This window comes from Tenrec ecaudatus, chromosome 15 (assembly GCF_050624435.1).
Source record: "Tenrec ecaudatus isolate mTenEca1 chromosome 15, mTenEca1.hap1, whole genome shotgun sequence".
Taxonomy (NCBI): Eukaryota; Metazoa; Chordata; class Mammalia; order Afrosoricida; family Tenrecidae; genus Tenrec; species Tenrec ecaudatus.
In genome coordinates, this window is record NC_134544.1 from 52,743,535 (window position 1) to 52,768,873 (window position 25,339).

Here is a 25,339-nt window from a genome sequence, read left to right on the forward strand (position 1 = left end):
ATTTTCCAACCACTGTTCCTGCCTCCCCCCCCCCCGACTTTTGCGTTCTAATCAGTCATTTTCAATGATTCTTGATTGCATGTTTGATCAATTTCAGACAGGAGACATGGGGTGACTTTTTCCGTTTCTTTTCGCTCGCTTCAATGGTCGGTGCATGCATCTGAATAATAGTTGTGTTTACCAGACCTCCGTGCACGCAGCCAGACACTGTCCTGCCACAGCCTGCATTGTACTTCAGGATAGCTCTTCGAATGGTCCTCTTGATTGTGTCATTCCTGGCACAGTCAGCCAGCTGACTCTCGGATTCAGTGTCCACTATCAGTCTGTTTTTGCGGATTAACACCCAGAATACCAATCGTTATGCAGTTCATTCTATTTTTAATGACTTCCAAATTGTCCCAGGTTCATAATTCATCCATTCCAAGCTCTAATCATTAATTGATGTTTGCCACTGTATCTTCTCATTCTGAGCCATGCTCCTTCTGAAGGAGATATGGATATTGCTTATATTCAAAGCCACCACGGTGTGACACACTGAATGACAAGTGGTGGCCCACCCTCTTAGGAGTGTATTTATAATTCTTCCTGTAATTTTATCTTTAATATAACAATACCAAGATATCTTCATATTTACTTCTTTATTAGTGAATTAGTAGCTTATTATGATTTTGCACATCATTTTCCTTCTACTTAATAATATATATGCTGATCCCAATTATTTTGGTGTTACGTTCTTTGATCTTCGTCAATCTGATTACTTTTTTCTAATCCTTAAAATATATGTGTGTTTGTATATGTATTCATGCACATGCATACATATGAGTGTATGTTTATATGTTTTTAGTTTAAAGATGTCTCTTTTAAATATTTTCAGTAAGTGCAACATTCATGTGGTTCGAAATTCAGAAGGAAAATAGCATCTGTTTTACACAATTTCAGTCCCACTTTTTAAGTTAGCCACCCCCCTATCTTCCCCAAATACAAACACTATTATTAGCTCTTTGCCTTTCAGATATTTTATGCATATTTAAGCTTATCTGAGCATAAAATATTTTTCTACACAAATGGTAGAAAAATTCACAATGCTGTTCCTGTATCTTGCCCTTCTGTCCACACACTGTACATGAATAAATATTTTATTCAACAAATATCTATCACTGCTCGACTCTGTTCTACAGTCTGAGAACAAAGCTCCATTCTGACAGAGTGCCCTCTCTGAGTTGAAAGTCTTTTTATGCGTAACTAAGACCGATTCATATTTCTTTCTCTCTGAACTGCGCGTATCCCTGGTCCCTTTTTCTGTAGGATTATTGAACTTACCAATGTTCGAGTTCTTTAATATCATGAAAGAAACTAGTTTGTTTTTTATGGTATGAATTGAAAAGCATTTTTCCAGCCTTGTCAAAAGAAACACAAGGCTGCTTTTAAATGAAGCCTCCAACCGAACCCCGCCCACTGCCGTTGAGTCATTTCCGACTCAGTGCGAGACTCGGACTCTGTGGGTCGTTACGGGAGTGGACAGCGTCATCGCTCTCACAACTGCCAACCACGTGGCCAGTGCCACCAGGCTGCCTTCAAAGGAAGCACAGTGAGATTAATGTATTTACTTAAAACACTTCCGTGACAGCGCTGTCGAATGAAATCCCAGCTTTGGGTTCTTATCTTTGCCACAACCTATATTATCTCTTTAACTTTATTGTGCATTAGGTAGGAGTTTACATTTCAGATCATCATTTTTGTAGTTCACAACCTATCAAACCTCCCAATAGCTTGTGCTACCCCCACCTCCCCCCACCCCCCTTCTTCCTCTGGTAGAATACATCTATATTTCTTCTTCGAAAAAGATATTAGTAAGCGAATAAAATACACTCATTAAGAGCTACCTTGGTTTGAATCCCATAGCTACCAGTTACCTGACTTCAAGCAGGTTATAGTTTCTTTGAAACGCAGCTTCGTCATTTGCAAACTGGGTGTAATAATAAGACCTGCCTGCTTGGCCCATGATGGCAAGCTCTGCAAAGCAGTGCACTCAGCTCATTAAGTGTCAGGTGCTGTTACATACGTGTGAAAACTGAGGAGCCCTAAGCAAAACGGGTCAACACACGTGTCTTCTTCCATTTAGCTCTTATCCCAAAGTATTGCGTGGGTTTTTCAAACTTGTACTCATTTGAAAAGGGAGTTTGGGGAAGCGGTGGCTGAAATGAGATGATTGGTCTCAGCATATAACTGGCTTCTTTTGGTAAATATTTAAAGTCTTCTGGCCTTGATTCCCATCATATTTTACAAGGGTGTCTGGGTTTGGGCTTGGTTCCTTGTTCTATTCAGAATGCCACAGGAGCACTGGGCTCTAGAAAGCTGGCTGTAAATGAACCTTGTCAGACATGTAAACAAGAGGTGGCTAGAAGCTGGGAGCTCTGTTCCTCATTTAGGTCCCCTGACATTGCTTTCCTCAGACAGAGGTCTCATTACTGTCTCCTCTTGATCCCTCGACTTTTTGAATCTCTGAGGTAAATATCCAATTTCTGTTTCAAGTTTGCTGTGTAAACACTCCGAATCCCCAAAATAGTCAAAGAAAGAAGCAGATATTTATTAGAATCTATATTCTGGCTTGGGACCTTGTTCTGTTTGAAGGTGCTGCGCCCCACATTCACACGTGCATAGGTGAACATACAGGTGGTTGTGCCCGGGGAAGTATCTTTCAGTGCAAAACCATCTGTGAATGGCTTTGAATCCCATGTATACCTTGCCCCACGACTCTACCCATTTCTGAATGATAATACCCCAAACAGGGGCAGCTTCACTTCTGGTGACGTGTACGTTTTACTCTACAAGCACACTGGAGCCTTTCTCTCCCATGGGAGTTGTGACACTCTGAACTTGGCCTACAGGAGAAAACGGCCTCCAGGGACAGCTTGGTATTTATTGTTTGCTCTGTTAGCTCAGGATGGCTTGTCCTCCCTCACAGTGTCAATAAACAAAAGAAGAAATTGTTTTAAAACATACAGATGTTTTCAAAGTCCCCCCAAATGAAACATCTTAAGGAAAATTGATTGGCACACAGCTATTTTCAAACCCCATTCATTGTGTAAAATGTGATCAGCCCGAATTGTCCAGCAGAGCCGACCTGCTATTGAGTCATGTTGATGTTGAACGTCGGTGAGCCCAGATTTAAATGCCAAGATGAGCTCTGGTTTTTACCATAGTCAGTGGCTTCCTGGCCCATTCTCTGTTCGTGCCGCAGTGACTCGCATGGATTACCTGCAGTGCCTCCCTTCCTCGTATGGACGCCCCATGGAACAGTGTTTGATGAGGCACTGATCTCAGCTGACTGTGCTTTGTAGTAGACTAGGGCGGGGCCAGTGTTAATGAGAAGTAAGAGGTGGCATAACACAGTTCGGGCCAGTACTCCTTACTCCCCCTCAAAAAAAAGTATGGTTCCATTATATTTTATAATTTCCTGATTGGACTTAAAGGTAGCATGGTTGGGACAGCTAATCACTCTCTAAAAAAAATGAGTTGTGGGTGAACCAAGTAAAATGCTTATAATCACAGATTCTTGAGAATCGTGTTTCTTATGTAAGAGCTTTGGTATTTCCAATGTTTGAATACTGCCAGTACATTGCTGAAAGGTGACATTGTGCCATGATCATAAAACCACAGTCACCAAGCTCGCTGTTGTCCCAGCGATGACAACCCATGGTGACCCAGTAGGACAGAGCAGAACCGCCCTTGTGGGTTTCAGAGACAGTGAATCTTCACAAGGAGTGGAAAGCCTCCTCTTTTGCCTCAGAGAACCTGGTGGTTTCCAACTGCTAACCTTGAAGTTAGCAACCTGACATGTAACCCACTAGGCCACCAAGGCTGCACCATGACCATAGCTCAGACCCTTTGGCCCACAGTGCTGCTGCTGGTTTCGGGCTCAGTCACCTGACTTTGTTAAGCATTTAATTTTCTTCCCACGCCTCCCCTTCTGCTCTAGAATGCGCATGCAGAAAACTGACCCCCCCCCCCCCGGGCCATTCAGTCAAGTCCAAATCCGAGTGAGTCTGGAGGACAGAGCGGACAGCCTCCTGAGGTTGCCAAGCCTGGGAGCCCTAACAGCCGCTCACAGTCATGTCTTTTCCCAGTGGCTGCGGGAGGCAAATCACGACCTTTGGGTTAGCAGCTGGGTGCTTTAACCACTGCACCACCAGGGCTCTTTAAAATGAGCTTTGTACTTGTGAGCTGTCTAATCACTTCCGATTCCTCTTGACCCTACTTGTTGGAGTAGAGTACCATAGGGAGTTGCCAAATACCCATTCACAACGGTGCAGCTTCCCAGGTGTTTCCTCCGAGGAAGAGGCTGGTTGGTTTGAACCACTGGCCTCTCAATTCGCAGCTGGGCGCTTAACCCTTGGAGCACCGCAGCTGGTTCAAAGCAACAGGCTGCTCCTCAAAAGCTCTGGATACCAAGAACTAGAGCCCCGTGCAGTCATCTGGGGGAGCTATTTCTGCTTCATCTCCAGAGCCCTCTACAATCATGTGTACAGCAGTAACAACCACACCTTGCCCTCTACATTGTATACTGTAAGATCTGTGATCCTTCAGACCGAGATGAAACTTCGCTGTTTATTCTCTAGACCAGGGGTCCTCAAACTTTTTAAATAGGGGACCAGTTCACTGTCCCTCATACCTGTTAGAGGGCCGGACTATAGTTTAAAAAACAACTATGAACAAATTCCTATGCACACTGCACATACCTTATTTTGAAGTAAAAAACAAATGGGGCTAAAACACCCCAGCGGGCCAGATAAATGTCCTCAGTGGGCTGCATGTGGCCCGCGGGCCATAGTTTGAGGATCCCTGCTCTAGACATTCCTGAATTATACAGGGGGCCCTCAGAAAGTTTATGGAATCATCTCATTCTTTTTATTCCACAAACATTTGGAAGCCCCTTGAAGGTAGGAGGATATAATACCCCCAGGCTTACAGGTGAAGAAATTAAAACAAAGCAAGTTTACACTATTTACCCGAGATCATTTAGCCAATAAGTGCTGGGATCTGCATGCCACTGCGGTCCCAGCTCCAGACAGCATTGGCTGTCAAACTTCTTTGACTACTGCCCCCTTTTCAGGAAAAAATAAAAATTCAGCACCCCCCCTCCCCCCCGCCAAGTGAAAACTTTCTTTAGCCCATAATCCAGAATAAAGTGTAGGCATCGGTTTTTGCAGCACCCGGCCCCTGGATGGGGGAGTATCACTAGGGGGCGGTATCATTCATGTTGGGAAACACTGCCCTAGACCCTTTCTGTTCTTAAAATACAGACTCAGCCCTAGACGAACACTTCCATGGTCTAGAATTGAAGGTAGGCTGTCCTGCCCTTGAATTTGGGCGGCTAAGTTTGTTTGTTTTATGTCACAATTTGTATAGCATTCACATCATAGCCCCAAAGCATTGATTAAGCACCTGGATGTTGTTTGCTCAAGGCCGGGCACGCTTCAGATTTCAGTTGATTGATAAGGAGTCTGTCCTCTGAGCCTGTAGCCATGCCCAGCTGCATCCGCGTAGCCATTCCAAAGAACACATGCGCATGAAGATGTTCGCCAATTTTAAACAGAGTCAAGATTTTAAACATTTGCTCTCAAAATAATCCTTAGGGGGAAAAAGTACTCTCCTATAATGTGCAGTAGTTTTTAATGGGGGGGAAAAAAACCTTCTACTCCTAAGAGCTACCCATTCTTTTAATGTTAGAAAAAAATAAGCTTTGTCTATTTTTGATTGTGTGTGTGTGTGTGAGAGAGAGAGAGAGAGAGAGAGAGAGAGAGAGAGAGAGAGAGAGAGAGAGAGAGAGAGAGAGAGAGAGAGAGAGAGAGAGAGAGAGAGAGAGAGAGAGTTAGAGTTAGAGTTAGAGTTAACCTGGTGTTAATAAGAAAAAACTAGAAATACACATCATTTAAGATTTCGTTTGTTGGAAATCCGAAGTGGAGTTTTCCACTGGTGCCTGCACCACCCTCTGCCATGCAGCAGTAATTCCTTTTAAGCTTATAATCAGTAGCTTAGTCTTCTAACTTAGGGATGCAGTAATCAAGGCCATTAGAAACAGGTAGTCAGGCATGAAGAAACACCCCTTTAGATAAGCCATGGAACAGGGTGCTTCAGGAGATGGTGGGCTGGGAAATGTTGCACTCCTGATCACCGTCACCCTTTGAAACATGAAGGCACTGGTCATTGTTTCCTGTGCCCATTGCACAACTTGCTCATTGTTTCATACTTTGGAGTATTGATTGTTTCCTGTGATCATTACTCAACCCGCTTTTTATCACATAGTTTGGGTATAAAACTTGCTTGATTCCCGAAGCAGTTTGGGGGCAGCAAATCCCACTGTTTCCATCTGTTTTGTGCTTGCAAAATAAACTTCAGGGTTTCTTGACTCAACCTGCCCTCTGTCTTCCTAGCAATTTCCTTCGAGATATGCTTGACATCAATAACAAAGCAACCTCTGAAGGCCAAGGATCCTGACTCGGATCTGATTGTGTATTTTAGGATGTTCTAGGGAAAAGGAGACCCCCAAAGTCAAATACATTCTCCAGAGGCCACTTTAGTACGTCTTCAATAGAACAAAGACAAAATAAAAGTCAGCAACAAATCATTCCTATGAGCGACCATCAGCATGAAGCCGCCATGGTGCCTGAGGGACTCAAAGCCACCTGGCTCAATTACAAAGTGTAGAAAACGAAGGACATTGTCACTAAATCATAAGTGGTGGCAGATTGATTCATCACAAAAACAGGTAGGAAAGGGACAACAAATGGGACACATACAGGACATAGATTATAAAATGATAGGTGCCTGTGTGTAGATTTGTTCCAGAAGGTTTTCAAGGCTGTGACTTTTGGAAGAAGATCCCATGTCTGTCTCTTAAGACACCTTCAGGCGGATTCCAACACCGTCTTGTGGCTCGTAGTCCACACGGGTACATTTGGACTGACCACAGTCCACTGGGAAGCGCAGAAACAGGGAAGGAGGCAGGTTGCTGAAGCTTCAAAGTTCAGTCCGTCTCTGCTTTCTGCATTCTCTTCAACTTCATGGTTTTTTGTTTTGGGGGGTTGTTTTTTATTGTTGTTGTTGTTTTGCATAGTGTCCAGGCCTTTGAGGACCAAAAGTCTCAGCAATTTTGTTCCAGGTCACATAGTCTAGTAATTGTGACTTGGTTCCAGTGCTGCATTCTGAGTATCAGCCATTTCCATCTAAGGCAGATAGATCTACAGTCTAGAAGAGAACTGGGATCACGCCCCCCTCTCACTGCCCATGGAGGCTAACATTCCAGTTCTGAGATGGGCTGCTTCTTTTTTTTAAAACAATTTATTGGGGGCTCATACAACTCTTATAACAGTCCATACATATACATACATCAATTGTATAAAGCACATCCATACATTCCCTGCCCCAATCATTCTCAAAGCATTTGCTCTCCACTTAAGCCCTTTGCATCAGGTCCTCTTTTTTTTCCCCTCCCTCCCCACTCCCCCCTCCCTCATGTGCCCTTGGTAATTTATACATCGTTATTTTGTCATATCTTGTCCTATCCAGAGTCTCCCTTCCCCCCCTTCTCTGCCGTCCCTCTCCCAGGGAGAAGGTCACATGTGGATACTTGTAATCAGTTCCCCCTTTCCAACCCACTCACCCTCCACTCTCCCAGCATCACCCCTCACACCCTTGGTCCTGAAGGTATCATCCACCCAGGATTCCCTGTGCCTCCAGCCCTCATATGTACCAGTGTACAACCTCTGCCCTATCCAGTCCTGCAAGGTAGAATTCGGATCATGGTAGTTGGGGGGAGGAAGCATCCAGGATCTGGGGGAAAGCTGTGCTCTTCATTGGTACTACCTCGCACCCTGACTGACCCATCTCCTCTCCTAAACCCCTCTATGAGGGGATCTCCATTGGGATGGGCCACTTCTTAGGATAAACTCAGGAACTCCCTGCCAGCCAGTCTATCCCAGTGACTCAGTAGGTTGGAGCTGCCCCTGTGGGTTTCTGCGGCTGTAGTTCTTTCAGGAAGTAGAAAGCTTCACCTTTCACCCATGGAGTGGCTGGTGGTTTTGAAGTACCGAGCTTGCGATTAGCAGCCCAATGAGGAACCACTATGGCACCATGGCTCCAAAAATCCTCACAGTAAGCTGAAAATGGGAACTGGGAAATCCCAGTTGTGTTTGGTTGGGTACTTTAGGTTTTGGGCTTTTTTTAGATACGTAACTAGGAAGCCATATGACAAATCTTGTAGCTCTCATCTCAGACTTGTTCTGACCTGCTTCTAAGAAGGGAAGCTATTTTTGGTCCAGGATGTCTAGGAGCAGGTTCCCATCTGTCATTTAACCCCATGTCCTTCCTGTTCAACTGAGCCTGTTTCCACTCAGTTTCAGAATGGCATCATCCTGCCCACACGGAGAACTTTGTGCCCGACTTCAAACCCTGAGACTAAGCAGAGGGTTACCATACAGTATGAGCCCTGCAAGCCAAGAGTACTAAACAAAGTCGTCTGGTGTTAAGTCCCATTTAATCATTTTGCTTTCAGTATATGAAAGCTATCAGATGTTTCTTATGTAAGATGTCTTTGACAGTCTTGTTTCTCCTACTTTATAATAAAATGCTGATTAATAGTATTAATAATGAAGACAGAATAATAGTTTTAAGCTTGTACAAATCTTACCAGTTTGGGAGGGCATACATTATTTCCCTGCTTGCCTCTTAGTGTAATTTTCAGTAAGAAAATCAGATTGCATCAACTTTTAACACTGAAATTCTTTGGAGTTGCACGGCCAAGGAAATCAGGAATACTTTCAGATGTAAATGGGAAGATGATATGAAAATTATACCCATCCTTGTTTAAGCCAATCAGACTACTAAAGATGAGTTTGAGCCAGAATGGTTGAATGTTATCTTACTCATGGCCTTCAAAGATCTCTGAATTTACTTAATTGCAGAAGGGCGGGCTCTTTAAAACATGAAAGCAGAACCCAGAAATGAAATAGTATTTTGAAACAGACATCTCTCAACTCTGAGTCGTCTCGAGTGTGTTGTGGAGCGGTTCTCAGAGTCAACCATACTAGTGGGAATTCAGTCTCAATAATGGTGAGCAAGTGTTCTTTCCAGTGGCCCTGTTTCGAGGTTCCCTCGTGGCAGGCGCAGTGTACCTTGGCAGTCTGAGCCAGGCCTCTCTAAAGTGTGGTCTGCACCTTTGCTGTCCCCCAAGCCCTTGAGAAGATTACACGGTGCAAGCAATTTTCACAGTATTTCAAAGCCATTTTCCTTTCCTCGTTCTCATTCTCATGAGTGTCCCACTGGAGCCTCCCAGACCACGTGACGTGTGATGGCAGATCAAATGCAGAAGCAGTTAGGGGAATCCAGCGGGCTTCTGTTAAAGAGGAGACAGAAATGTGAAGCAGCACTGTTGTTATAATTAAGTCTATCTTTTGTTGTGGAAAATAGACTTGTTTTTCATTTCTAAAAATGGTATTTATGTTGGCATGTATCTTTTTAACACTCGCTGTGATGGAGTCGATTTCAACTCATAGTAACCCTGTAGGACAGCGGAGGACCCAGGAACTGAAAACCTCATGGTTCTCCTCCGATTAATGTTATCGTTCCGGTATGAAGTTGATTCATAAGTTTAAAAGGTATATTCTCGGTATTTATCTCTACTACAGTAAGTAGCAGTAGATATAACTCACATTAAAAAAAACCACTTTCTTTGTGTCCTTAATAACTTTTAAGAGTGGACATTGATCTTGAGACCAAAAATCTGAGAAGTGTTGATTGGCACCCATCAATTTTAAATGCATGACTTCATGAGGTCTGCCAAATGCAGATGCCCGTGTAACTAGCATGTCATTGAAAATATAGAACTTTTCCATCATTCCAGAAAGTTCCCAGTGTTGGGATTCCTGGTCTGGTTTTGAACTGCATTGTGTTTCATTCATAAAGCTTGTGCCCTTTGGAATCTGGCTTTTGTCACTGAACACGGTGCTGTGAGACGCATCCTGATTGTGTACGTCACTATCCACCCTTTTCATTGCTGCATCTGAGCAAAGCTAGCTGTACTGTTGATAGACATTTGGGGTGCTTCTAGGTTAGTGTGATTAGGAAAGTAAAATTGCTGTACATCACCTTTCTATTGATGTGTTTCAGCGTCATGGTTATGGACAAGGGAGTTGTTGCCTCATAGGAGAGTGAGGTGTAGGCTTAGCCTCACGCGATGTTACCATGTGTTACCAAAGGCGCCGAGCATTTTCCGCTCCCAGCAGCGGGTGTGAGAATGTTAGTTACGCCACATCCTCCCCAACGTTAGGTGTTTGGTGGTTCTGATGACTTGAGGTGTCCATTTAATTTGTGGCTTTAATTTGCATTTCCTTAATGGTTTTGAGCACTTTTCCTTATATTTATTGACCTTTCTTCTCCCTCACCCCATTTTAACTGGATGGTACGTCTTTGTACTATCGGTTTTTAGGAATTCTGTATATATTCTGGATGTTAATCTTTTATCACGGAGCCTTGGTATTCCCATTGACTCCAAAATTCAACCTCACTGACATCGAGCCGATGCCTTCCTGCCCCTATAAAGCTTTCCAATCTCCGACCCCACGGGGCAGTGCTCCTCTACCTGAGGGGCTCCGGGGTCAGGACTGACTTGATGGCAGGGAGCTGGGTATTTGGGCTTGGTGCCTTTGTCAAATCAACTGACCGCATGTCTGCGGGGCTACTTGTGGACTTGCCATCCCGTGAGCTATTTGTCTTTAAGTCAATACCCCATTCTGCTGATGTGACCGTTTCTTTTTGGTTCCTCAGCACTGGATGGTTAAAATTTAACTTGTGTGCTGACAACTCGGAGACCTCTCCCATGAATACCAACACCACTTGTTCCAGGTCTGGGAGCTGTGTAGCTACTGAGTCCACATGGGGCTGGGTGCCTTTAGGGGACAAGTAAATCCTTACTCCTTCAGCGGTGTCCTGCACTCCGTGACCTAAGCACTACCTGGATGCTGACATCTAGACCCCTCCCTTGAGCACTGCGCAGGTCGCCAACTACTGTAAACAAAGACCAGTCAGCTCTAGATCTTTTCTGCCGAGCCGGCTTCTCCTGTATCTGCTTAGCTTGCTGCTGAAACTATGTCGCTCAGACTTCACTTGAGTGGATTTTAGGACTGAGGCTTTCGTAAGCCCCCGTTTCAGATGGTGAACTCCTTCTCCTACCACTTCTTATCCCCATCCCGGCTTTACTCTTCTCCATACGTGCTTGAAACACATAAACACATACTTGCTTTTCATGTTTGACTCTCTCTTGTTCGCTGAATTAGCCCAGCCTATTGAAGGAGACCTGGTGCCAAGTAGTCTCAGTTAATTATTTGTTTAATGACAATGCTCTGAAACAGTCATTTTATGATCAAATGCAAGTGCCCCGCTAAGCACTGTTGTCCTGGTTGAGTCCCTCTTGTTCATGCCACTGAGTTGACGATCTTTCATTCACGGGGTTATCACTTATTCCAGCTCTCAAATACCAGTCAAGGTTAAATTTGTGTGAGCCATGTGGGTGTATGACCAAGTATACCTTAGCAAGGAAGGCAGGAAGGGCTACCTGAAATATAAAACGTCCATAAGCCTCTATTCTTAGAATCTCTGTAGTGTGTAGGAGGGGAAACAAGCAGGAAAAAGCCCTGCTGATGTGAGGGGGATCATGCATTTGGAGTTTGTTCTACTGGGTCAGACTGTTTTTGCAAGCTTTCTATTTAGAGGTTCTGAAAAGATTGCGTTACAGCGTGCGACAAACAAAGGCCTGGTTTGTGGCAGAGAGAGGACTGGTTTTGACACCACGACAATGAACCTGCTCACGCAGCCATCTCAGTGCACCAGTTTTTGGCAACACCCCGCAAGCCTCTCTTGCCACGTGCATCTTACTCACCTGAGCTCACTCTGTGTGACTTCTTTTTGTTTCCGAGAATGAAGCGGGACATGAAAGGACAGCGATTTCACGACACAGAAGAGGTAGGAAAAAACAAGGGAGGTGCTGTCAGCCATCTAAACAGATGTTAGTAAACTGTTTCCAAGAATGGAATCGTAGATTTGACAAATGTATTTAGTGTGATGGAGAGTACTTTGAAAGTAATAAGGGTTTTTTTTTATTTTTTTAATTAAATACATAGCGTTGGGGTGTGTATGTGTAATTCTGGATTTGTTTGCTACCCACTCGTATTTGGTCACCCTCTTTCAAAGGCTTAAGGTTTTTTTTACCCCCTGCCTGCCCCCACCACCTTCCCCCTCTCCTCCTGCTCCTCCCATTACTGTTCCTTAGGGGTTTATCTGTCCTGGATTCTGTGTGTCAAGACCTCTTATCTGTACCAATGTACATGCTCTGGTCTAGTGAGATTTGTAATGTAGAGCTGGGGTCATGATCGTGGAGGGGAGGAAGCATTAAAGAACTAGAGGAATTTGTGTTTCATTGGTGCTATACTGCACCCTGGCTGACTTGTCCCTTCCTTGTGATCCTTCTGTGAGGGGATGTCCAATTGTCTACAGATGGACTTTGGGTCTCCAGTCCAACCCCACCCCACCCCACCCCAGCATTCACATCAGTATGATAATTTGTTTTTGGTCTTCTGATCCCTGATCCTGTCAATACCTCGTTATCACAAAAGCTGATGTGCTTCTTTATGTGGGCTTTGCTGCTTCCCTGCTAGCTGGCCTCTTGTTTAACTTCAAGCCTTTAGGACCCCTGATGCTACATCTTTTAATAGCCAGGCACCATCAACTTTCTTCACCACATTTGCTTAAGCACCCATTTTCTCTTCAGCAGTCACAGAAATACCCGGTTTTTAGAACAAAGTGTTCTTGTTTTGAGGGAGGACTTGCGTAGAGGCCCAGTGTCCATCTGCTGTCTTAATACTTAACATAGAAATATATGCACATAGGCCTTTATCCCTATCATAACATATAAATAGATTTACATATGTAGGTGCCTATATTTATACCTCTATAAATATCTTTTGTCTCCTAGTTTTTCCCTCTATTTCCGTTTGCTTTCCTCCTGTCCCACTATCCTGTTTTACCTTCATTCAGCTCTCAGTAATTCCTCTAGGCTACATTGCATTTGATCAAACCCCACCAGGCATTCTATACCTTCCTTGCCACCCACTTCAGATCACTTATTGTTCTTTTGTCCCTGGGTTTGTTGGCTCCCCTCTCCTTTTCCCCCATCTCCCTTTCCCATGTCTCCCCAGAACTGGTGGTCCCATTGTTTTCTCCTCGGGGTTGTTTAGCCTGCCTGTCTTATAAAGGTAGGCATCAAAAAAGAAGGGTAAAAAGGCTAATAAATAGTTCCAGGCCTCTCTGCTGACTCTTGTGAATGTTTTCTGAGGGAGTCACAAGAGGTGCCATGCCCTGCCGCCTCCACAGTCCAAGTCCATTTTCGGGATTCCTGGGGGACTTCGCTGCTTCACTCCTTGCTGCTGTTCTTCGGTGCTCCCTTCACGCTTTGCCCCAGTGTGTGTGTGGTGGGAGAAGGGCTTTCGACCAGGCACAGTCCCCACTGTGTCTCCAGTGCTGTCCTCCATAGCGCTGTGGGCCAGTGAGGGGACACCCTGTCTCCTGGTGGGGTCGCCTCTGTGGCCCTCTCTGTGCATTGGCTGCTCCAAGCAGGGATGTCCTCAGGGCTTAGTGGACCAGGGTGTGGCTCTCTCTCTCTCTCTCTCTCTCTCTCTCTCTCTCTCTCTCTCTCTCTCTGTGTTAAAGTTTTCATCCCAAAATGAACAATGAAAAATTGTTAGTTAATAACAACTAAATTACCATATAATTCACATATGCTAAAATTTGCCATTTTACAACATACAACTGAATCATCTTTAGTATGTCCATACAGTTGTACACACATCAGAAAATCTAATTTTAAGAAAATTGTATTGCTCCTAAAACTGGTTTAAGCATTTTGGCAAGAAGAGTACAGCCAAAAAAGAGAGAGAGAGAGAGAGAGAGTTCAGCCATAAAAAATTAATTTTTCCAGAGCGTGGTAATCCTAAAGGACCATATTGCCCAAGTGAGCATCATTAACCAAACACTGCTATGATGCGATGGCGCCTGTAACACCAACGTTGGCTTCACATTTAAAGTGGCTAATGCCTAGACTTAGATACTAACATTTAATGTATTTCAATAAGTTTCTTTTATCCTATTATGATTTCTTCCATGAATACTTGCCACTAAAAAATGCAACTTTCTGAACGCTGGAGGAGTTTTGAAAGTTGGCACATGTAGTCTTCTTTGGATACATAAATCACATCAGTGTGCCCATCTGAAGGCTGCTGGCCGCACCAGGTAGAAGCCTCCAGTCGAGGCGCCAGGAGCGCGTGTCAGCACCTTTCTTTGTCACAGGTATGTGAGGAGCCTGTGTGCCGTGTTACATTCATTGCTCCCGGGGGCTGAGTCGTAGCTGTTAACAGTACTGAGTCTCTTGTCGGATGTGTGCCCGGGAGGGTCTCAGTGCTTGACATACTGCGTGCCTCATGTGAACGGTCTGGGGGCATGTGCTGTTGGTCTTCGCATTGTCACCCTGATGAGACTGAGGCATCGGGAAGGTAAGTTACTTGGTCCAGCATCACATCAACTGGCAAGTAGGCTCCCAGGCTCTCAGCCATTGTCCCGCTCACAGTCACAGCCATTCTGACTCAGGGTGGGCCTAGAAGGCAGATTAAACCTGTCCCTGTGAGTTTCAGAGACTGGCATTCTTTACAGGAGTAGAAAGCCTCGTCTTTCTCCTGCAGAGCTACTGGTAGTTTCGAACTGCTGACCTTGCAGTTAGCAGCCCAAGGCGCCACCAGGGCTCCTCCATTGCTTAGTGCTCTCTGGTCCCACTCTATCAGTGAGGGCCCACGTTCTGCACATTCTTCCATGGTGTCTTTTGATGAAAACAACATAAGATTGAAAGCTATATTTAAATCATCCAAAATTCTGTAACACAACATTTTAGTTCAACCAGAATAAAAAAGTATCCTTTGCCATTGCTGTTACTGCAGAAGAATTACTTTGTTGTTAATGTTCTGTGCTTAAACTGTTAATGTTCCATTTATCACTGATAGCTCCTTCACTAATAGGAACCCCGCTGGCAGAGCAGTTCTCTCAGCCACACTGGTTGCGGAGCTGCTGGGTTGCAGGTTCTGTGCTGCTCACTGGAAGTTCAGCCGAGCTTGGAGCTAGTGGGGGTTAGCATTTAACCAAGTCAACCTGGAACCACCGGCCGTTTGTTCTCAGGAAATGAGTGGTGGGCAGTCGAGCGTGTTTGCTGACACTCTTGTCAGTTCAGATGGAAAATGAGTCGTATTCTCGGTGGCTCTCTGTGTCCAGTCTGGGGCAGGAGGGGACAGCGCGTGGGCTGGTGGATTCCCAGCTGAGGAATCTCAGACTTCTCAGAGGACTGGAAGGGAGGGAGGCTTACGCTGGTGAGACTGCTAGACCTTCCACACAGTGTGTCTTTTCAACCTTCCTTTCTCGAATAGTCTTGGGAACCGTATCCCAGGTGAGTTATATAAAGATTGTTTCAAATAATACTATACGTCCTAATATCATACATCCTTTTTGAAAATGAAATAAAAATGCATTGCTACTACGATCATTTGTTTTACAACAATACTTTAATAGCATTCTCAGTTTTATAAATGTAGTTTTATTTTGTAGTTTATTTATTTCTAAGAGCCTCCTAACTTGGAAGGCTATTTGAGGTGTTTAGTAAATATCAGTAGTACAACAGGAATTCAAGATGCTTCGAGCCAGATATAAACTATCCTCATTGGGGTTAGAAAGAAAGAATGGGAGGGAGAAGAGAAGAAGTGTGTGCTAGTCAAGAAGAGAGGTGCTATCGAGTATCTTCAAACAGCTGTGCCCACATATGTATGCCTATATAGTGCATAAGTGTGCATATGTACACCTACGATCCAATTTTCAGCAGGCTAGTTATAAATACATTGCAGGCTGCTTCTTGATGAAGTTATTTTCTTAGATGCTTGCTTCTGTGTTGGATCATGGGTGATCAAGGGGGATCTAGAGGGAACCAGGATCGCATGCCTAACCTCAGGGCAGTGCGCAGCCCATGAAAGATATGGAGGAGACATGATGAGAGAATGCGTGAAGAGAGGGAAGATGAGGAAAGTGTAGAATATAGGGGACTAGGGAAACTCAGAGTTCTAAGTGCACACACTGGAGTCACTTTCAGAGCCCGACCCCTGCTGGACAGTGAACTTGAGGTGTAACCCCCAATCTGGGCCAAAGGGAAGCTTGAAGAGAGGACTCACGCTGAAAGCCGCAGCCCTAGGCTATATTCAGGATGGGAAGTATACTCAAGTCTGAAGACAGGCCAGGGTTTAACACCATTTCATAACGACTGAACTTGGGATTTAGTATTATGTTCTCTTTCATCACTTGTATTGAATGAAAGTGTCACCTGGGCTGAACTGGCCTAACACTTTCACTCTGCCACATAGCATGCAAACAGAGAAAGCCAACCAACTCTTGTATGGCCGCAAAGGAAGGGGCCCTGCTACCATACAGCGCCTCCCAAAGTGCCCGTCCTGCCTTCGTGGGAACTGTGCTCCTGACTCGGAAGTTCTTGGGGAAGGCTGGGGCCAGGACAGGCAGCGTGTGCAGTTTCAGACGTCTTCTCGGGCCTCTCTGGTGTCTGATCCCCACTGAGAACCACAAGCAAATCCATTCAGGACCCACACTTTAAGGCCCCCGTCTCCCTAGGGGGACTGGGACAAGTATCTAAAACCTTTGTGTCGTCTGCTTCTCTTCTTCGAAGAAAGAGCAGCTTACAGAACGAGCGCTGCCCCATCCAGACCCATTTCTAAAAAGCCTAAGCATGTAGGCACAGTGGTTACAACAGCGAGCTCAAACATAACAGCAACTGTGAGGCTGGAGCCGGACCAGGCAGTGTTTGGTTCTGTGGTGCAGAGAGCCCCATGCATCCAAACCGGCTCAACAGCCCCTAACCACAGTATGGCTAGAGGTCATGAAAATCTTTGGGGTTTTTTTTAATCATGTTATTGGGGGCTCGTACAGCTCTTATCACAACCCATGCATACATACATGGGGTCAAGCACATTTGTACATATGTTGCCATTGTCATTTTCAAACATTTTCTTTCTACTTGAAAATCAGCTCCGCATTTTCCCCTCCCTCCCTCCCTCCTGCACCCTCCTTTCCTCGTGAACCCTTGATAATTTATCATTTTTGTCATGTCTTTCACCATCAACTGCCTCCCTTCACCCACTTTCCTGTTGTTCTTGCCCCTGGAAGGGGTTTTATAGAGTTCATTGTGATCGGTTCCCCATTTCTCCACCTTCCCCTTCCCCTCCTGGTCTTGGTACTCTCATTGTTGGTTCTGAGGGTTTGATCTGTCTAGGATTCCCTGTGTTTCCAGCTCTTCTCTGTACCAGTGTACATGCTCTGGTCTAACCGGATTTGTAAAGTAGAATTGGGTTCATGATAGTGACGGGAGGAAGCATTAAACAACTGAAGGGAAGTTGCATATTTCCTCCGAGCTATACTCTGCACCCTGACTGGCTCGTCTCTTCCTTGTGACCTTTCTGTAAGGGGATGTCCAGTTGTCTACAGATGGACTTTGGGTCTCTACTCTGCACTCTCCCTCATTCACATTGATATGATTTTTTGTTCTGGGTCTTTGATGCCTGATATCCGATCCCATCAACATCTCATGATCACACAGGCTGGTATGCTTTTTCCATGTGGGCTTTGTTGCTTCTGGGCTAGATGGCCACTTGTTTTCTTCAAGCCTTTAAGACCCCAGATGCTATATCTTTTGATATCCAGGCACCATCAGCTTTCTTCATCACATTTGCCTATGCACCCATTTTGTTTTCAGTAATCATGTGAGGAAGGTGAGCATCACAGAATGCCAGGTTATTAGAACAAAGTGTTCTTGTTTTGAGGGAGTACTTCAGTGGAGGACCAATGTCTGTTTGCTACCTTAATACTTAAATATATGTACATAGACCAATTTCCCTATAATTATATATAAATATATTTACATATGTACATGTCTATTCAGACCTCAATAAATGTCCTGTGCCTTCTAGGTCTTTCCTCCATTTCCTTTTACTTTCTTCTTGTCCCACTATCATTTAAGGTCATGAAAATCTTACAGCCACGTGTAGTCCAAAGCGAATAAATAAAAACAAATTCTTAAAGATACATATGTATGTATGTATGTATGTGTTTGAATATTATTCACTGCCATTGAGCCACTTTGACTCCTTGTGACCCCCGTGGGATTCTGAGACTGTAACTGTTCAGGAGTATTTCTACCTGTCTTTCTCCCAAGGAGCTGCTGGTGGTTTTGAACTGCTGACCATGTGGATCGGAGCCCAACTTATAACCACTACACTACCAGGGCTCCTACAAAGAAAGGCTAGCAGCTTCAAATAGAAAGATTAGCAGCTTCAAAAAGTAGCCCTGGTAGCATAGTGGTTACACGTTAGGCTGCCGATGGCATAGCCGGCTGTTCGAAACCACCAGTCGCACCATAGGAGAAAGATGAGGCTTTCTACTCCCATAAAGAATTATAGTCTTAGATACTCACCAGAGCCGCTCTCCCCTGTCCTGCAGGGTCACTGTGAGTAGGCATTGACCCGAGAGCAATGAGTTTGTTGAAAACAGCTTCAAAGACCACTGTGAATGTTCGTATCCTCATATGTCTGGGCTTTATAACATCAACAAGCTTGAAAATATTTTTTAATTGATGGATAGGTGAATAAATGAAGCTTCATTTCCAGAGACTCGGTATGTTTTGGGCACTGCCATTTGGCGCATATTTGAGAAGGTCGTATTGTTGTTTGAGACTTGATATGAAACTTCAATTTGTGAATGAAGAGATCTCCCTCTTTTCTTTCTTCTGAAGTGGCTGTTAATAGAGCAGCAGAGATTTTTGTCTAGTCCACAGTGGAAATGTTGAAGGGTAGCCGTTCATTCAATATTTCACATGCAGATTATCATGGCGCTGTATCTCGTGGGTTTCGGCATTGGGGTTGGCAATTGATACCATAAATAGCATCAGAAAAACAGTGACAGATGTGGGTAAAACCATCTGCGGTGGGGCCGGGGAAGCCAACATCGACGGAATACAAAGAACTCTTCGAAATTGAGAAGCAGCATCGGCCAGGACCGCAAATTTTTTAATCCTCCTATGTTTGATTTTCATAAAGACAGCAGACTTTAAGTGACTTTTCTTAAAACTGATATTCAGGTAAGAAACAGGCTCTCTTTCCCGAGGTTCTGATTGTCATAAGTATTACATTTCTCATGCAGGTCTAGCTTCCAGAGTCATATGAACTACATACAAAGTGGAGATCTGTGTAGACTGGCTGGGACATGTGCCCCGGTTTTAGACATCACACGGCACCCATTCCACCATCCTTTTAGCCATATACCCAGGAAGGAGGCTGAGTTCAGAAGCACATAGGTACCCATGGCGTGCCCCCAGATCACCACTGAAAAACCCAACAAAGCACAGTTCTCCTCCAACATCCATGTGGTTACCATGAGCCAGAATCAACTAGATGGCAGCTAATTTGGTTGCTTCGTAATCATAAATGTGTGCATCTATATTTCCCCTAAGGGTCTCTGTGAGCACACAGTATTCTCTGTTTACCTCGTTGAATGGAGCACAGGAAGGTCGTGGCATGGTGTCCGGCAGGTTCGTGAAAGGGGCCCTGGAATACATGCGGTTTAGCCAGGCCCTGTGACACTAAGCAAGGCGCCCTGTGCCCTAGAGCATTGGGAGCTGGGTTGCTAGCTACCAAGTCACCCACGAGCCCCTGGAACCCACGAGCCACTCCCCGGGGAAAGGTGAGGTAAAGATGCAGAGTCTTGGGGACTCCCGGGCGGGTCTCTTCTGTCCTGTAGGGTCTCTGGACGGCGGCATGGACTCCGGAGCAGGGAGTGCTGCTCTTGGTTCCGTTGACTGAGAAGGAACCCTGGTGAGGCTTGCGTGGATTCCTTAAGCCGCTCACCGTGGGGTTGAGCAGTTCTGTCTTACAGGGTGTCTGGGAGTCACACTTGACTTGATGGCAGTGGACTAGACAAAGCTGAACTCCTGTTTAGAAGTTTCTGTAGCAAACTTCTTGGTGTGTTTTTTAATTATCCTTTAACAGCCAGACATCTTAAGGAGTTTTGTTGTTGATGTTGTTGTTTTAGTTGGGGTGGGGGGGTGAACTCTTGACTTTGAACCCTTTTTTTTTCTCTGATGACTCTAGAAGGACACTTTTTCACCCCCCCTTTCCATGCTGAAGGGCATTGTTAGCCAAACATGCAGAATGGCTTTGCCTGGATTTGGGGTCTGTGTGCCCAAGCCTGGAGCAGGCAGAGGTTCCCCCACGCCCCCTCAGCTGGGGCAGCTCTTCCTTGGACACACCAGTGCTTGTGTGCTCGAGTGGCCGTGCAGAGGAGGAGGGCCGTGTGCCTGGTTGAAACAGCTCCGGGACGTGTCCCTCTGGCTCCTGGTACAGGGTGTTTCTGCTCTGTGTGAAGAGAAAAAGGAAGCTTAGAATCCAGGATAATGACTCTCAGATTCAACTCCAAGAGCAGAGAATAATTGACGGTCTGACTGCTGGCCCGCCGCTTGTTTGTTTCTGGCGGGCGCAGTAGCAGCTCCTTCACCCGGCATCACTAGGAGAGTCTTTTGGTTTTCTTTGTGGGGTAGGAGAGTGATTTGGTCTTCTTTGTGGGGAATGAAAACATGTAAGGACATCAACATCTGCTGCCAAAGCCAGTTGTTTTCTCAAATATTAAATGTACTGCCCGAGTAAACATTAAAATAAAAAAGCTGTTTGCTCTCTTCCCTCTCTTTCTTTAAATAGCAGGGCAGAGGTTTAGCATGTTCTGCAGGACTAGGCTGAGGGGCTGCCGGGCCTCCCATTGGCCCAGTTGCTGACGGTACCCTCAGTCCCTAGCAACGCTGTACCCCAGAGCAGGACTGCCCTGTCGGGTTGCCCAGGTTGTCATTGATGCAGGGAGGAGAAGGGGGGTGGAGAGAAAAGAAAGAAAGAAACAGAAAGCTCCCCCACCAGATGGACACATGGACATGCCAGCAGCAGCAGTAGGCTCAGGCATCACACTGATGAGGCCGGGGCAGGACCAGGCTGTGGGTGGTTCCGTGGTACACAGGGTGGGGGAGCTCAAGTGGGGCTCAATGGCACCTCAGAGCTACAGTTTTCTGAAAGCAGGTGGGCAGGTCTTACCTGCCATGGCCAGGTTCATGGGTTTGAACAACTGACCTATCAGTTAGCAGCTCAGCGCTTAATTTCTGTGCCACCAGGGATCCTTTTCGTGATCTCTAGACTCCTGTCATTGGACCGTGTTCTGCTCCAACACCCAGAATCTAGAGCAGTGCAGTCGTCTCGTTGGCAGACGTCGTCACGGTGATTCCGTACTTCTGATAGCCAGCCACGAGCCACCCGGGGTTTGTGGACACCTGAATCATGGCCACCGCGATGGATTGAGACCCTGGACTTCCCCTTTCCTTTCACTTTCATTTTGAAAAGGAAGCCCTGGCTAAGAGTTTTCCATTTAACATAGCTGTGAGGTTTTAATGAGACTGAATTCACTTAACCATGTGACAAGTCAGCCACCCTGTTGAGCTATGTTCTAAGTGTGAAATACATCCTAGCTTTTGAAGACTTCAATATGAAACAAGAATGGAAAAGATTTCATTTTTTTTTTCATTTTAACTCTTACGTTGAAATCACGTGCTATGCCTGTGAAAGTTGGACATAGACTAAGAAAGAACAAAGACTTGGTGGTGGGAACTGTGGTTCAAAGAATTGTGAACGTACCGTGGACCGCCCAGAACACAAACAACGCTCTCTTGGAAGAAGTACAGCCAGGAGGCTCCTTCGAGGCAAGAGTGGCAAGCCGTTGTCTCATATACTCTGGACAGTTGTCAGGAGGGACAGTCCCCGTAGAAGGACATCATGCTTGGTGAAGCAGAGGGGCAGCGAAACAAGGAAGGCCCTTGATGAGCAAGAGTGACACAGTGGCTGTCACAGTGGCTCAGGTCACCACAATTGTGAGCGTGGCACGGAGCTGGGCAGTGTTTCCTTCCGTTGTTCACAGGGCTCTGTGACGCAGGACTGGCACGGCGGCACCTGCCAACAACGTAGGCTGAAAAATAACAGCTCGGCTGTTAACTTTGTTGACTGTTTGTTTGTTTGTTTGTTGTTTGGGTTCTACAAAGTCTAGCCTGACCTCTGAGGCTCGCACGGTGGTTCAGCCTCTGCACCTGTGGTTCCGGGGGTCAAACAATCCTCTGTGCTGGGGCTGTCCCATGCCTTGCGAAGTATCCCCTAGACCCCCAGCTCTGGGGGATTTTCTGTGCCATGAGAGCCCAGCTTCTGTTGGATCCCTCCCTAAGAATTTTTATTTTTAATTGCAGGACAGCTTTACTTGTAATTTGCTAATCTCTGGAAGACCTCAGAATAAATCATATACTGTAGGAAAGAGATCGTGAGTGCTCCAAACCCCTGTACATTCCAAAGTTCCTTCAACGAGCTGTGCGGCCTTGTCCCAGGTCACGGCAGGGAACAGTCATCTGATGACGGATTGTTACAACCAGGTGTCCAGTGAAGGTGCCCAGGGCCTGATCAGAGCGGGGGCATGGATAGGTTACTAGGCCTATGCTCCCAGCTCCTGCCCCTCCCCACTCCAGACTGCTCTCCTGTCCACTGATCCTAGAGCAGTGGTTCTCAACCTTCCTCATGCCGTGACCCTTTCATACACCTCATGTTGTGGTGACCCCCAACCATAACATTATATTTGTTGCTACTTCATCACTGTCATTTCGCTCCTGTGATGAATCGGGTGACCCAGGTTGAGACTCTCTGCTCTAGTGTATATATTTTTCTCTTCTGAACTACAAATTCCCTTCAGCCATTGCCCTTAAAAGATGTTTCCCAAACACCCTCTCCGTGGCCTCCACGTCAGTTTCCTCAGTTGGGTTGGACACGTTTTCCAGCATGCCACCTTGATCCAAAGGCCAGTCCTAGCCCAACCCTGATGGAACTGCCCTGAGGGGTGGCCCTCTGGCTTCCAACCTGCCTGCTGGCAGTCTGAGGCTGCACCTGCCCCATGCAGCAGCCGCCTCCTGCTGCTGCCTTACACTGTGACCACCACCTCGGTCATGTTGCAAACCACAGCTCCTGCATTGGGGATTTCTCGTTCCAGCCATGTTCTCTTGCAGCTTCTAAGTGGTTTTTGTACCCAGAGTGGTTTGTGTGGGGCCTGTTTGGCTCTGCATGTCGTGCCCTAGAAACCCACAGGGGTCTTGTGACAGCCGTGGGCTTTCACAGTCCTTGCCCCCTCCTGCTCTCAGGTTGTGTTCCAGACAAGATCATCAGTGCTGCCCTGTTTGTGGTCGTGCTTTCAGAAAGCCCTGCAACAAGTGACATGCACACCCCGGAGCCTCGGCTGCCCCCGGTGGAAGTGCTGGCTGGCCATCTCGGTGACTGCGAAACTGAAGACCATCACAGAGCTTGAGCCTCGTGTCTCATTACTCCAAAATAGCCCTGTAATCAGAATCCTAGCCTGGTAACAATGAAAACGAGAGGAGCTGATACCAAGGGCTCAAGTAGAAAGCAAATGCTTTGAGAATGATGGTGGCAACAAGTGTACAAATGTGCTTGACACAATGGATATATGTGTGGATTGTGATAAGAATTGTATGAGCCCCCAATAAAATGATTTTTTTAAAAAGATGTAGAAACCTGATAGTAACAAAGAAATGTAGTATGAAATTTGTTAAAATATTAATTTTAGACAGCTAAATAATCTTATTACTAGTTTTTCATATAATTTCATAGTTATCAGTTTGTCAAATAAATTTTTAATCAAAAAATTGGTTTCATGCCTCAATGATGTAATATTCTTGTTGAAAATTAATATGGTGGCATTCCTAAGTCCTAAGAAAGCTCTTCTAATTTACAATCTCTTAATTTACAACTCTCCTAATTTACAAACATGATTAATTACTATTTGGGGGAAAATCTTTTTGGATTTTGGCATATTTTTATAGTTATAGGAAGAGAATCAAGAAGATATGTATTTACATAACATGTCTCAGGAATTAGAGTCTGAGACCTAGTTAATAGTGTCCTTTCTTTTTCTATTTTAGAGGAGCAGGATTTTTCTTATTAATATTATGTAATATGACTATTGTGATCAGTTAACATCTTGTTAAGAGTTTTTTACTCATGCTACTTCAAATCTTCAAGAAAGTACATGAAGGTACATCAATAATAAAGTGTATTGTTGTCACTAAAAATAAATTAAAAAATAAAAAGAAACCACTGCTGTGGAGTAAAGTGAGGTGTGCGCTGGGGAAACCACAGCCTTTCGCTCTCTTCACGAAGCTGCATTACAGGTTTACATGTTCCTAGGGGTCTGTGCCATCTCTGAATTGACTGCTTCAGAGGCAAGAAATGGAAAGGGCAGCTACACCTATCTCTGAAACTGAACTGCAGATGCAAATGGTTGCGAGTGACAGGGAGTCACAGGAGACTGGTCGTCTTGGAGAGTGGAGACCGTGTGATTTAAGTACCATCTGTGGTCACTTACTTGGCAGATTGCTGAGATGACAAATCTGCCAAATGAACAGTGTGTATCCTTAGGTAAAACAGAGAAAAGAGCTAAAGCAATTTTATTCTGAAGGGTGCCCCTCTCCCTCTCCATCTCCCTCAAGAACACACCCAGCAGATCGCCCAGTTCTTAGTTCCTGTGAGCAATGATCAGTGACACTGGTTAGAGTCTTCAAATTGTGTCAGCATTTTATTTGGTTCTGTTCTAGTTGTTTCACTTCCGTTTACTTAATCCCCCTGCCCCACCATCCTTCTCATCTCAACTTTAAAATAGCTATTGACCATTTGGTCTTTCGTAATTTTTGTGTTTTAAGTCATGCAATACTGAAGGGTGGCCATGTTTACTCCTTGGGCTAATAAGATTCTTAGTATAAAGATGACTTCAGGGTACAGTTTCAATTCCAGGTTTGAAGGTCAACTCAGGGATTCACGGGGGCAGTTCTACCCTGGCCTGTAGTCATTGAGTTGGCATCAACTTAATGGTGCTTCCCAAAGTTGGCACTGCTGCCTCTAGTGGGGGCTACTGGAATGATCTCTGGATGCTGGAAAAGCAGATAGGTACACTTTATTCTAGATTACCCGCGGTAGTACAGAAGTGTTCATTGCCAGGGGGCTGCTGAGTCTTGATTTGTTTTTTTCTGACAAGGAGGAAGCAGACCCTATAAGTTTGGGAAGCT

General features: G+C 45.3%; 1 protein-coding gene across 4 annotated transcripts in view; it reads left to right on the forward strand.

Moving 5' to 3' along the window:
- The window catches only part of OSBPL1A (oxysterol binding protein like 1A), a 243,314-nt gene that overhangs the window by 183,715 nt on the left and 34,260 nt on the right, over nucleotides 1-25,339 (forward strand). The gene's annotated exons all lie outside the window — the stretch shown is intronic.